Here is an 11,790-nt window from a genome sequence, read left to right as displayed (position 1 = left end):
CTTGTAGACGGGGCAGAGGGAGGGAGGCAGGAAGATGAAGGCAAGGATGAAAAGAAAAATTCAAAGAAAACAATTTTCCTGCTACTGGAAGGGCCAAGAACAGAGGAAATTACTGTTTTTCTCTCACATGTTGTGTGGGGAATATGCATCCTGCAGCAGTTGGTGGTCTTCTGAATTTTTTAAGTGTGTTACAGAAAACTGTGATCTCTGGTATAAGGCTGAATGACTGTTCCACAGCTGTTACATGATTACCTGCAATTGGAATGGACTGCAATCAGTGAGTCCCTTCCAGTCCTCAGTACTATGATCCAGACATGCTCAGCTCACCTTGAACTCTTCTCTGATGGATACCTAATTCATATTTCACCTCTCTCAGGGGGAGTGTTTCTCCTCTTGCTCTTATCAGAGCTAGCATTTAAGGTTCCCTACTAAAACACATAAAAGAAAATTCACAGTCCCAAGGTTGTTTCCCAGCCAGGAGGAGACCACACAGCTAAAAAAAAGCTGAAAATATCATGCACAGTCTGCAGACAGTAGCAGATACACACACACACATACTAACACACTCTATGAAGTCTGTATTTATATATGCACAGTCTTTCTCAATCTACTCTGATGGCATTTACCTTGTCCTGCCAGAAAGCACCTCCCAGCCCTGCTGCCTCCGGAGCAGTCATAGGGATGCTCAGTGGATGCTCGATCTGATACACTGGATTCATGTCCTCAGACCTGGCTCAACCATTAAGTTAGTCAAGATGACACGCATTACAAATATGTCGATCAGCATCTATCCTAGCAGTCTGCATGCTGTAACCAAGATTCTTTATCCTAAAGCATTTCCCATAAACAAACAGAGAAGTGTCTCACTGGTGTAATTCTTACAAGGCAATAAAACATCCCCTTTGATACATGGATTCCCTGTGCTCTGCTCCCAACATAGACTCTTTCACCACTCCTTTTTCTTCTCTTCACCCCAGACCCATCTCCACCACCAGCCAGCTCACCTGCATCTCAGCCTGGCTTACGTGTGGGCCCTCCTCCATAAAACATCCTCTTTCCAAGAAGGACAGGGCAGGTAAGGTGTCGTGGTTTAAGCCCAGCTGTCAACAAAGCACCAGGCAGCCACTCGTTCACTCCTCTCCTCCTGGTGGGATAGGGAGGAGAAAATACAAGGGTCGAGACAAGGACAGGGAGGGATCACTCAACACCTATGGTCACAGGTAAAAAATGGACTCAACTTGGGGGAAAACCAAAATCAATTTAATTTACTACCAATCAAATCAAAACAAGGACAATGAGAAGTAAAACGAAATCTCAGAACACCTTCCCCCCCGCTCCTCCCTCCTTCCCAGGCTCAACTCCACTCCCAGTTTCTCCACCTCCTCCGCCCCAGCAGCTCAGGGGAACAGGGAATGGGGGTTGGGGTGGGTTCCTCACACCTTGTCTCTGCCGCTCCTTCCTCCTCAGGGGGAGGACTCCTCACTTGTCCCCTCCTCCAGCGTGGGGTCCCTCCCACAGGACACAGTCCTCCATGAACTTCTCCAACGCGAGTCGTTCCCACAGGCTGCAGTTCTTCATGGACTGCTCCAGTGTGGGTCCTTTCCATGGGTTGCAGTCCTTCAGGAGCACACTGCTCCAGCGTGGGTCCCCCACGGGGTCACAATTCCTGCCAGAAAACCTGCTCCGTGGGCTCCTCTCTCCACAGATCCGCAGGTCCTGCCAGGAGCCTGCTCCAGCGTGGGCTTCCCAGGGGGTCACAGCCTCCTTTGGGCACCCACCTGCTCCGGCGTGGGGTCCTCCCCGGGCCGCAGGTGGAGATCTGCTCCACCGTGGACCTCCCTGGGCTGCAGGGGGACAGCCTGCCTCACCAGGGTCTTCCCCATGGGCTGCAGGGGAATCTCTGCTCCGGCGCCTGGAGCATCTCCTCCCCTCCTTCTGCACTGACCTGGGGGTCTGCAGGGCTGTTGCTCTCACATGTTCTCACTCCACTCTCCGGCTGAAGTTTCTGTTGCACAGCAACTTTTTTCCCCTTCTTAAACGCATTCTCCCAGAGGTGCTACCACCATCACTGATGGGCTCAGCCTGGGCCTGCGGCGGGTCCAATGTAGAACCAGGAAAGCTTCTAGCAGTTTCTCACAGGAGCCACCCCTGCAGCCCCTCCCCCGCTACCAAAACCCTGCCACACAAACCCAAAACATAAGGTCGCACTGTCTGGCCATAGAGGGAGTTTCTGATTGACACCTGCTGTGTGTTTATAGTCCCACGCAGGGAAATGATGGCCAAAGCAAGGCAGAGGAGTCTCAATACAGGGCTCGTGATGAGAAAGTCTGTCTGCCCCCTCCATCGTCATCACAGGCTGGGGTCAGACCAAGGTCCAGCAGGTCCCCAAAATCCAGAAGGAGGACAAAAGGAGGCATACGCCGTGAAGTCATTCAGGAGGCTCAAGCTGTGCATATGAGCTTCCTAGCCCTGTGTGTACAGGTGAATCTGAGATGAACAAGAGCCGGTGAGCCTACAGTTATAAGCACCCATGTCCCCTGTGATGATTAGGATGGCCTTAGCTCAGGTGTTAGGAAGCGCCTAAAAGGTTTCCCTGAAGCAGGCGCTTGAAGCATTGTCACCACGGCAGCCCCCAGGGGTGACCCAACAGAGAAATATAAACACACAGAAAGTCAGCGGGGTATGGCTAGCTTGAGGCAAGCCTAATAGTATGAGCCAGCTTTGCTGGCATGTTATAATGTTCTTTTCATTCTCACAATCTTTGCAAGCAGAGCCTCTTCTCAACCCATGCTTGCAGCGTGTCAGGCTGCTGACAGATGTTGTGTTCTCTTACCCATGAGACGCCTTAGAAAACTGAGTGACCAATCTCCACAGGCAATCTGATTTGTCCTGTATTTAAACCGAGTTGCCTAAGCCATGCTAAGGGTCCTTTTTTTAACTCTCAGAAATGAGGAGGAGCTTAGTGACTCAAAACAGAGGTAACACTTCATGCAGCACCAGGTCGAAAAAGCTGCTTCAAGAGAAAGAGCTCTGAGAGGTTTGCAGAAAGAAGCTGTAACAACTCTAACACCGAATTCCCCAGCTGGAAGTGATACTGCTGTGAGACATTACTTTAATGTGCATTCTTTGGCTCTGCTACATTGCCTGCTTTATGTTTATAAATTAATAAGTAAGCTGGCACAGAACACAGCTCACCTATGGGCTAGAAACAAGTAAAATCCAGAAACTAAAATTCAAATTACAGTAAAATTAGGCGCTATAAATTCTTTAGAAGAATTTAAGTCTGCAGGCTCTCCTATGGACAATTTTGTTCACTTAGAAAAATAGATGTAGTCAATACAAACCAGGAATTTATTAATAATCTAAATCTGCAATTTGTATTATGACAAATCAATAAAATATAAGCTATGCATGAGATAACCATGCAATTTATGATTTTAAATCAGTAACTTTACGATCATTTGGGAAACAGGCAAAGACATACTATAAAGTTAATAAATCTTATTCTCAGCAGCTGAGAAACCTTTACTTTTGTGAGGCTTTGCTCTTGGGGAAAGTCCCAGGGAACTTAAATGTTTAAGGAAAAGGTGTTTAGCTAGCACCACTGTTTCCCAAAATTGAGTGCTTTAACATTAATCAGCTAAGGCAGGATTAATCTCATCTACCTTTAGAACCCCAGTTTTCATGACTAAGGTAGTCATGAAGAGAAATGGGTATTTTTAAGACTCAGCTTACCTGATGAAATATAGACTTTTGCTTTAGGGTAAGAGAGGAATCGTGCACTAGAAGTACCTATTTATCTCCACTGACCACAGAAGGAGCCTAGGATGTCTGATTTGGATGCAGATATCTCCAATATAGAAATCTGCATGGGGTCACATTAATCATACCTCCACTGACCAGCAATTAATATCATTGCAGAGAAGTAACTATCTCAAATCTTTGCTTTCCTTTTTTTCCCAGTTCCATATGAGAAACCACACTCCCTCTCCCATCTTGTCCCTCTGACTTCTTTTATCTCCTGTGTTGTGAAATTTCTTGTGGTCCTCTTAACTGCACACGTCTTCTTGTTCTTTTCAAATCAGCTATTATCTCATAAAAGACATTTAATGTATTTAGGGCAAACTATAGAAAGCAAGAGCACATCTACTAGTTCTGTTATCAAGAAGGAGAACGATTCCCTGGAAGCATTCAGCCTAATTCACAGATACCGTAAGATTATCAAATGCTCTGAGTCAAACTATCTGGGCATCTTAATGAAGAGACAGAACATAGGAATGTTTGTACGTGACTGTAGTTGTATTGTGCTATCAACTCTGAAATGAAAACAGGCCTCATCGGTGTCATCGTCTTGAGAAAAGCGACCAGTTCAAAGGTGAGGAGGATTAGAAGCTGGAAATTTGTTGCCATCACTCCAATTACACATATTATTAGGAAAGTTGTCCAAGTCTTAGAAAAGAGGTGATAAAGAGATAGGCTCAAGTGATCTTCTCTGAGATATTGCTAGTCCTAGGGGTGAAAAAAGGTAGAAAATGCTGGAGAAGATTGTTAGGTGCACAGGAAGTATGAAGCAGACCGTCTGGATTTCGTGGAGTAGTAGGATGCATTCCCTTGGAAGAAAAAGCCATGCTGAGGAAATGGCCTGTATCACACAGGTAAGGTAAATAATTTGCTTGTTAGAAACTATCTGGAAGATTCAAAAAGGTCTGAAAACTAGACATGCAAGGAAAGATATTCAGAAATAATTAATACAACTTAAATTAAGCATATTCCAAACATTTTGAAGTAATGTGGCAGAGAAAATGAAAATAATAAAAACTCCTCTTACTTTTATACCATCACTAGAAATCCAGATAGTAAGCAAAAATAATTGAAAATTGTTGTTGATGAGAAGAAATTCAATACAATTGGCATTACTGAAACCTGGTGGGACTATTTTCATGTCTAGAATGCTAAAATCACAGCCTATAACCTGTTTGGGAAAGGCTATGTAAGAAAAAGAGGTTGGAAGGGTGCGTGTTTCAGAAGGCAATTATTTGCTTTAGAGTTATTGATAACTCAGAACGGCAGGACCTCGAACATACATGGATCAATGAGTTCACTAACAAAACGCAAGGGGAGGTTCTGATGAGGGGTTGTTGCAGATCACCAAATCAAACTACAGAATAGGATGAACAAATCCTTAAATACTTGTCAGCGATGTGGGGAAAGAGATATCTTTTTGGAGGCTTCAGCTCGGCAGATGCACGCTGCAGGTTTCAACCAGCTAACAGTAAATCATCATTAAAGCTTCTGATATAACGCTTATCTCTATTCGAAAACCAGAGAATGCTCTACCCAATATAAGGCAACTATTTTATAACAAAGCAGATGACTGAATCGTTAGCCTGGAAGTAGGCAGTTATCTAAAGATCAATGGTAGCAATCCAATTATGTTCAACATGGGCAAAGAGAGGACAGTCTCAAAGGGCTTTGTAGACAAGCAGACAGATAGACAGGCAGTACTTCCAAAGTGTTCATTTCCAAAAGCTGAGGAAAGGTGTAAACAAAACTAAAGGGGAGCTCCAACAACACAAGTGAAAAATCTAAGCTCCTGAAAAATAATTAGTCAAAAGCTACATTTCCAAGTAAGGAAAACTTGACCAAATACTTGGGACGCTACATGTGCTAAAAGATACCTAGCAAATAGACAGCAAATGACGACACACCTGTAAATACATACCAGTTGGTATAAATCAAGCTAGCAACCCCAGCAAGTAGATAAGGAAGAAAAAAAGAGGCCGTATTGAACCCGCGTCTATCAACACTAATGCGATCAGAAGGGTTTTTGTGCTAAGTTATGGGATTAAGGCTCACCTCTGTGAGCAGAGAGGAGCAATGGCTGGTGGGGGCTCAATACCCCAACTAGCGCTGGCTGTCCTGTCTCCTCCCGAGCACCCTTTCTAACCCTTCTCCTGGGTGAGGTGGCTTTTCGGTGCACGTGGATGGGGTCCGAGTGCGGCAACTGGAGCAGATCCAGGGGCCAGAAGCCGGAGAGACGGAAGGACGCATGCGCTGCGCGTGTGCCGGTGCACCATCGCTGCTGGCCTCGAGCTGGGCCAGCTGGTCAGCAGGACGGGAGGTCGCCGTGAGCCTGGTCTGGACATGGGAGAGACCACTGGGTCTGCATGTTGGCTACTGGAGGAACCACGAGGTCCAAGCCAGCTACCAGAGAGACCCCCTCCGTGCACGTGTTTGTGTATGGCAAGGGGAGACCAGGGGATGGTGTGAACAGTGGCTGGACAGGCTGAGTGTCTGACCCTGGCTGCTGGAGGGATCTGCTCACATCTGTATACACGTGTAGGGTTTTTTCCAGTAAGCGGCTTTCATCCCAGCTGGCCAGAGTGGAACAGGACACGTGTGTGTGCCCGTCGGGAACATGCACTCAGCATCCCCCCGGTTGGTTCTGGGGACCTGGAGCTCTGGCAGCATCGCCTCCATCGAGCAAACAGAGTTGGCAGCTCTCCGCAGTCTGTGCTTGCTGAAAACAAAGAGCAGCAGCACAAATAAGTGGTAATACTTCCTAGGTCAAAATGGTAGCATTGCCCATTAGAAATCTGGAGTGTACATAATATTCCTGTTCTGTATTCGGAAAGACAGGGACTGAAGCAATACTCTGCAAGGTACTGGTCACCAAGAGGAGTGTTAAACAGTACATACTGAATCAGAAAGAAAACGGTATCTAAATTTTCTTTGTATTATTTTCAGCCTGATGAAATATGTACAAGACTCGGCAAAAGAGCCATCTATTCCCTGTGGGTTTTTTTTGTTTGTTTGCAGAGGGGGTTGTAGGGTTTTTGGTTTTTGCTAAAACAATACAATTTCTGAATGCTTCCAACATCACAAAGTTGTAAGAACATTGTTTATCAATGTTCGAAAAGAAAACCGTTCAGCAGTGGTGAGTTGGGTAGATTGGCTAGCCAGACATCAACCCCAAGCAAAATTACGGAAAAAGAAAAAAAAAAGAGGATTCAATTGATCCAAAATTAGGACGGAGAAATAAAGAATTATTGATAATAAAGATCACTTTATAGAAAAATCACACCAAGGAAACCTGATTTCCTCCTTTGAGGGGATTTTGTTTGGTCACTAAAGGTAGGTTCAGACACCAAGATTCTTGGCGGTTTTTGTAGTATTTGCTGTAGCACTACGGAACATTCTGATTAAAATTGACACTGTAGAATATGGCACAAATTAGATGAGGTAAGAGCTAGGTTGGGCCAAAAAGTATTTGTCAGATGGTGAATATTTGCCGATGGGAGTTTTTTCAAAGGAGTCCTGCTATGACTAGCAATAGGTCTGATCCTATTCCACATTTTCATTAATGAATTGAAATAAATATAGAATCAGTGACACTTGATTAATCTTCATCTAAGACAAAGATTGGTGGAATGGTTAATAGCAATCACAAGAGGATTTGGGATTACTCAGACAAAATGTGCTTAAATACATCCAAGCACAAAATAATATGGCTAAAAGGAAAAGTGCATATGCCACCCATAGAACGGGAAAGATGTCACTCCAAAATGGCTTTTGCAGGGATAGCCGATAAGCAATTCAATTCATGCTCCTTGGGCAATGTTGTAGGAAAATGGGCTATTATAATCTCTGGACATATAAGCAGCAGAAATAGGACTGGTATTGGTATGCTGCCAACAGCTTTAGTGGCCAAATTTTGAGAAGGACATTAGAAAACAGAAGAAGGTGAAGAATAAGGTCATAAAAAATTGACTTTGAGAGCTGAAGAAAATGTGTTCAAGTGAAAAACTTTAACAGCTCAAGCTGTTTAGCTTTTGAGAGGGCAGGCTGAGAGTGACTTGATTGCAGTGTCTAAATACTTTCAAAGGGAGAAAATAGGAACCGCTAAAGGGTTCTTTAACAGAGACAGATATAACAAGAACCAAAGCTAGAAATGAAGCCAAATATGAAATCATGCACCAATTTGTAATTGCAAGAGCGATTAGACACTGGGAAAAAAATATAAAGGAAAGTCCATCTTCATCACTTGATGTCTTCAGATCAGGAGTAGATGCCTTTGTGGAACACATTGCTCTGACAGAGCAGTTAGTTTTTAAATCAATGTGTTCAGCTAATAGCTAGCCTGGGAATTAGATCCATAGAAAATTTCTATTTGGCCTGCAGCTCTTTTCTTAAAAAATGCCATCTCTCTGGCTTGGGCAGCAGCCTTACCATCCTCACTCTTATTCCCCTGCTTCTCCAATGGCAGATGCCCAGCTCTGCTTTGTTTCTGCAGGAGGGAGATTTCTGCCATCTGCTGCTGCCCGTGGAGGGTGCCAGCTGATCAGCCGCTGTGCAGGGGGAGCAGAGATCCTGTGCTGCTGTCAGGAGGAAGAAGAGGCTCGAAACCTGCTCTAGCCCCATGGCTACTAAGATCAGACCTCCTTGCTTTACCTCGAGTAAGTTATTGAACTTTGAATGATGAGAAGTACAGAAAGCTGCTTGTGTCACCAAGTACAAAGTGGTTCATCTAGCATAAGTATTATAGTTCATGCCTGAATTTATGTATAAACCCAAGCCTGATAAATCAGCCTTCCTAATATAGGAAAGGTGGACACTTCCTTTATCAAAGAAAAACAAATAACTAATCGCCTTTGAAAGGCTCTTGGAAGGAGGTTGTCCACCTAACTCGGACGCCTACAGCCAGGCAGAGGGGACCCTCCTCTGGAGGGAAGCCTCCATTGCCTCTGTTGACTTGGCAGAGGGTTTAGACTTGAATGCTAGAATGTCAGGCACTCTAAAATGCGTTGGCACAAGTTAGATCCAGATCAGGTACATGAAATCTTTGTAGGTTGGATCATCTAACAAGTTATTCTCTCCTTAAAACCTAAGACTCTGAATAACATTCTAGTGAAGCAAGGCTTATAGGGACAAGTGCTGTATTTTACTAGACCAAGTGATGTATCATGGCTATATATCACCACTAATACTACTACTGAAAGGACTAAGAGCAGAGGGAGAGCTGAGACTCGCAAACAGAGAAATTCAGTGTTTGGTCACAGAGATACCCAACAGGCTACAGGAAGGGAAAAAAAAACCAAGAAAATTTAGAAGAGCAGTTGAACAATTTCAGGCAATTTGGTTTAAATCCTCGTATTTCTTTAATCTTTCACAAATCAGAGACCAGAAACTGGCAAGTCACCTATCAGTGTCTGACCTGCAGTTACTCACCCAGGATAAGCTGTAGCCACAAGGGCAGAGCATGAGCATATTCTCCCCTCCAGAATGCCAGCATGACTCCTCCTTCCCTGGACCACCACCAGCAACGTGGGCTGTAAGGGAGTGCCGTGGCCTAGATGGTGTGTATATTACAATTCCAGATTTACCTATTCAATAAATTGTTTCCCTTGAGGCGAACCCAACACTTATTAAGTTGTTGAGCATTTTTCATTGATGAAACCACCATTGTCTTGAGATTTATCCAAAAGTCCTTTTTTTTCTAGCGACGTCAGTTTGTACCTTTGATTTATAACCTGCATTGGCCTCTCTTTGTTTTGGTTTTGGTTAGTTGGTTGGTCTTGGTTTGGGGTTTTTTTGGCATGTGGAGGTGGGTAGAGGGAGGAAGAAAAAGACTTATGCCAAATTCGGGGACTGGGTTTCCCTTTGGGGAGAGACACTACAGATACACATTTTTTGGTTTTTGAAGTATTCTTTTTATATCAAAACACTGCCAAATTCAGATATGTTTGCACTTTCTCCCTAAACTAGCAGTTGTTTGCAACTTTGTGGACAAATTTTTCTTCACAAACATTTTTAAGGAAGGACAGATTTCCCAAATAGGATTTGCTACCTACTACTAGCCTTCCACAATTTAGACATGCCATCAAAAACCACAGGACACAAAACAATCTAGCTCAATGCGTCACAGACAATCTAGAGACTGACTATTTTTTAATCCAAACTATCCAATAAGCGTTTATGAATAATGTGCCTGCCTCTGTGCTCAGAAATTGTTCACAAATGATTTGTGAACAGAAAAAAAGAACTAAATCTGCAATGCATATTTTTTTTAATAACCCATTCAATCAGATTTCCTTCAGGAAAGATTGTTCAGCATTAGCTAGGCATCATACCATGTACTTTTAGGGAACATATTAGACCTGTAAGTGGTCCATCAAAAAAATGATAATTCAGCACTATAAAGTAATTTGAGAACATGCTTTTAAATATATGGTGTTTAGGAGGATATCTAAACACCATCACAATTCTGAAACATGCTTCACTGTCCAAAGAGTGCTGAGATTTAAGCTGGCTCATGAGTGTTAAGCAATCAATTCTTGTAGACACAGCTTCAAAAATGCTTCCATTTTGTCTGGTTGAATTACAAATGAGTTATTTCATTAGCAGAATTATTATTTTGGGATGAACTCCAGAACATTAAAGCTTTACATTTAACCTCCATTACAGTCCAGGATTGAATTAACCTCTCTTTACCATGTAAAAGTAGCTAATGCACTTTCCTTGTAAAATGCAAATGTCTTTATACTATGTTTTGCAGACAGCACTTAGAAAAATTCAGTGGAATTATGGTTTATAATATTTTGGTGCATTCTATTAAAACACTACATTTTAAGAAAATTAGTTTATTTTCTTTCCTGTCATTGAACACTGACTCTTGGAATGACAACTACTGCTGAGTTACATGCTAAAATATCAAGTTTGTATCTCAGGGCAGAAACTCGATGCTGCTGTAACACGTATGATGTACAAACACAAAGGCATATGTTGGAAGTCCTGTGTTCAATGTGGTTAAGAGAATCAATCAGGACTTTGCTTTTCCTAAAATCTTAAGAATCTTTTTGAAGCCCTTCTGTGCTTATTTTTTTCCTGTTCCCCATTCAGAATTAGAAGAGAAATAAAGCATAAATTTGCATGTTGCTGGAAGCAGGCTGAAATTGAAACCACAGATTTTGTGAGTGGCTCTACCTCTGATGCCTATTATCTTCAAATCACGACTGAAAATCCCAAAACACATGGGTTGTGTCTCTAGTCACATTTCACCACTTTTTTCTAATGTTACACAATAGTTACATTTGGAAGTAGAATCTTGTGATTGCAAGATTTGGCTTTGTTCTGAATGAGAACAGAAAACTTCTACATGTACTGTAAAGAAAAAAATCTGGAAAAAAACCACACATCAGTTAGTCATTTCATTGAACATTTTAGTATCAGCTATATCTTCAAAATAGGAAACAGAAATATGCAGGATAAAGTGAAAAAAAATATTAATCCTTAAAGAGGGTATTTCAGCAGGAAATCTGTAAGACTTTTTTTTTTTCAGTTTACTGGAAACACACCTGATTTTGCAGTGTGTCGATTTTGATAAACAGCATGCATGGGCTTAACAATTCTAGGTTCATATAGCAACAGTGAACTTGACATTGTTCAAAGCATGATGAACTTGGCCATGAGATCTTCTCAGCTGAAAAGATCAAGCTTTTGAGGAGACACAAGCAGATGAGGCTGGAACCTAGCTGGTGAGGATAACAGATATAAATTGATACAGCGCCTTTTACTGATGCAACATAGTCATACCATAGGCACTGTTACTGCTATGGCAAATAGTGAATAACATGGTTCATTTTTGTACTGCATCAGAAGTATACTTACCTGGAAAAAACTAAAGGAGGTGGTTTTGTAGGACTCAAAATCCATAATACTTCTGAACAAATTTTCTAAATGTTGATGGGACTTTCCAAAGAGATTTTTTTTCTGACCAGCTGTATTTCCTTG

This window comes from Haliaeetus albicilla, chromosome 7, assembly GCF_947461875.1.
Source record: "Haliaeetus albicilla chromosome 7, bHalAlb1.1, whole genome shotgun sequence".
In the NCBI taxonomy this organism is placed as follows: Eukaryota; Metazoa; Chordata; class Aves; order Accipitriformes; family Accipitridae; genus Haliaeetus; species Haliaeetus albicilla.
This window is presented reverse-complemented; position numbering follows the sequence as displayed.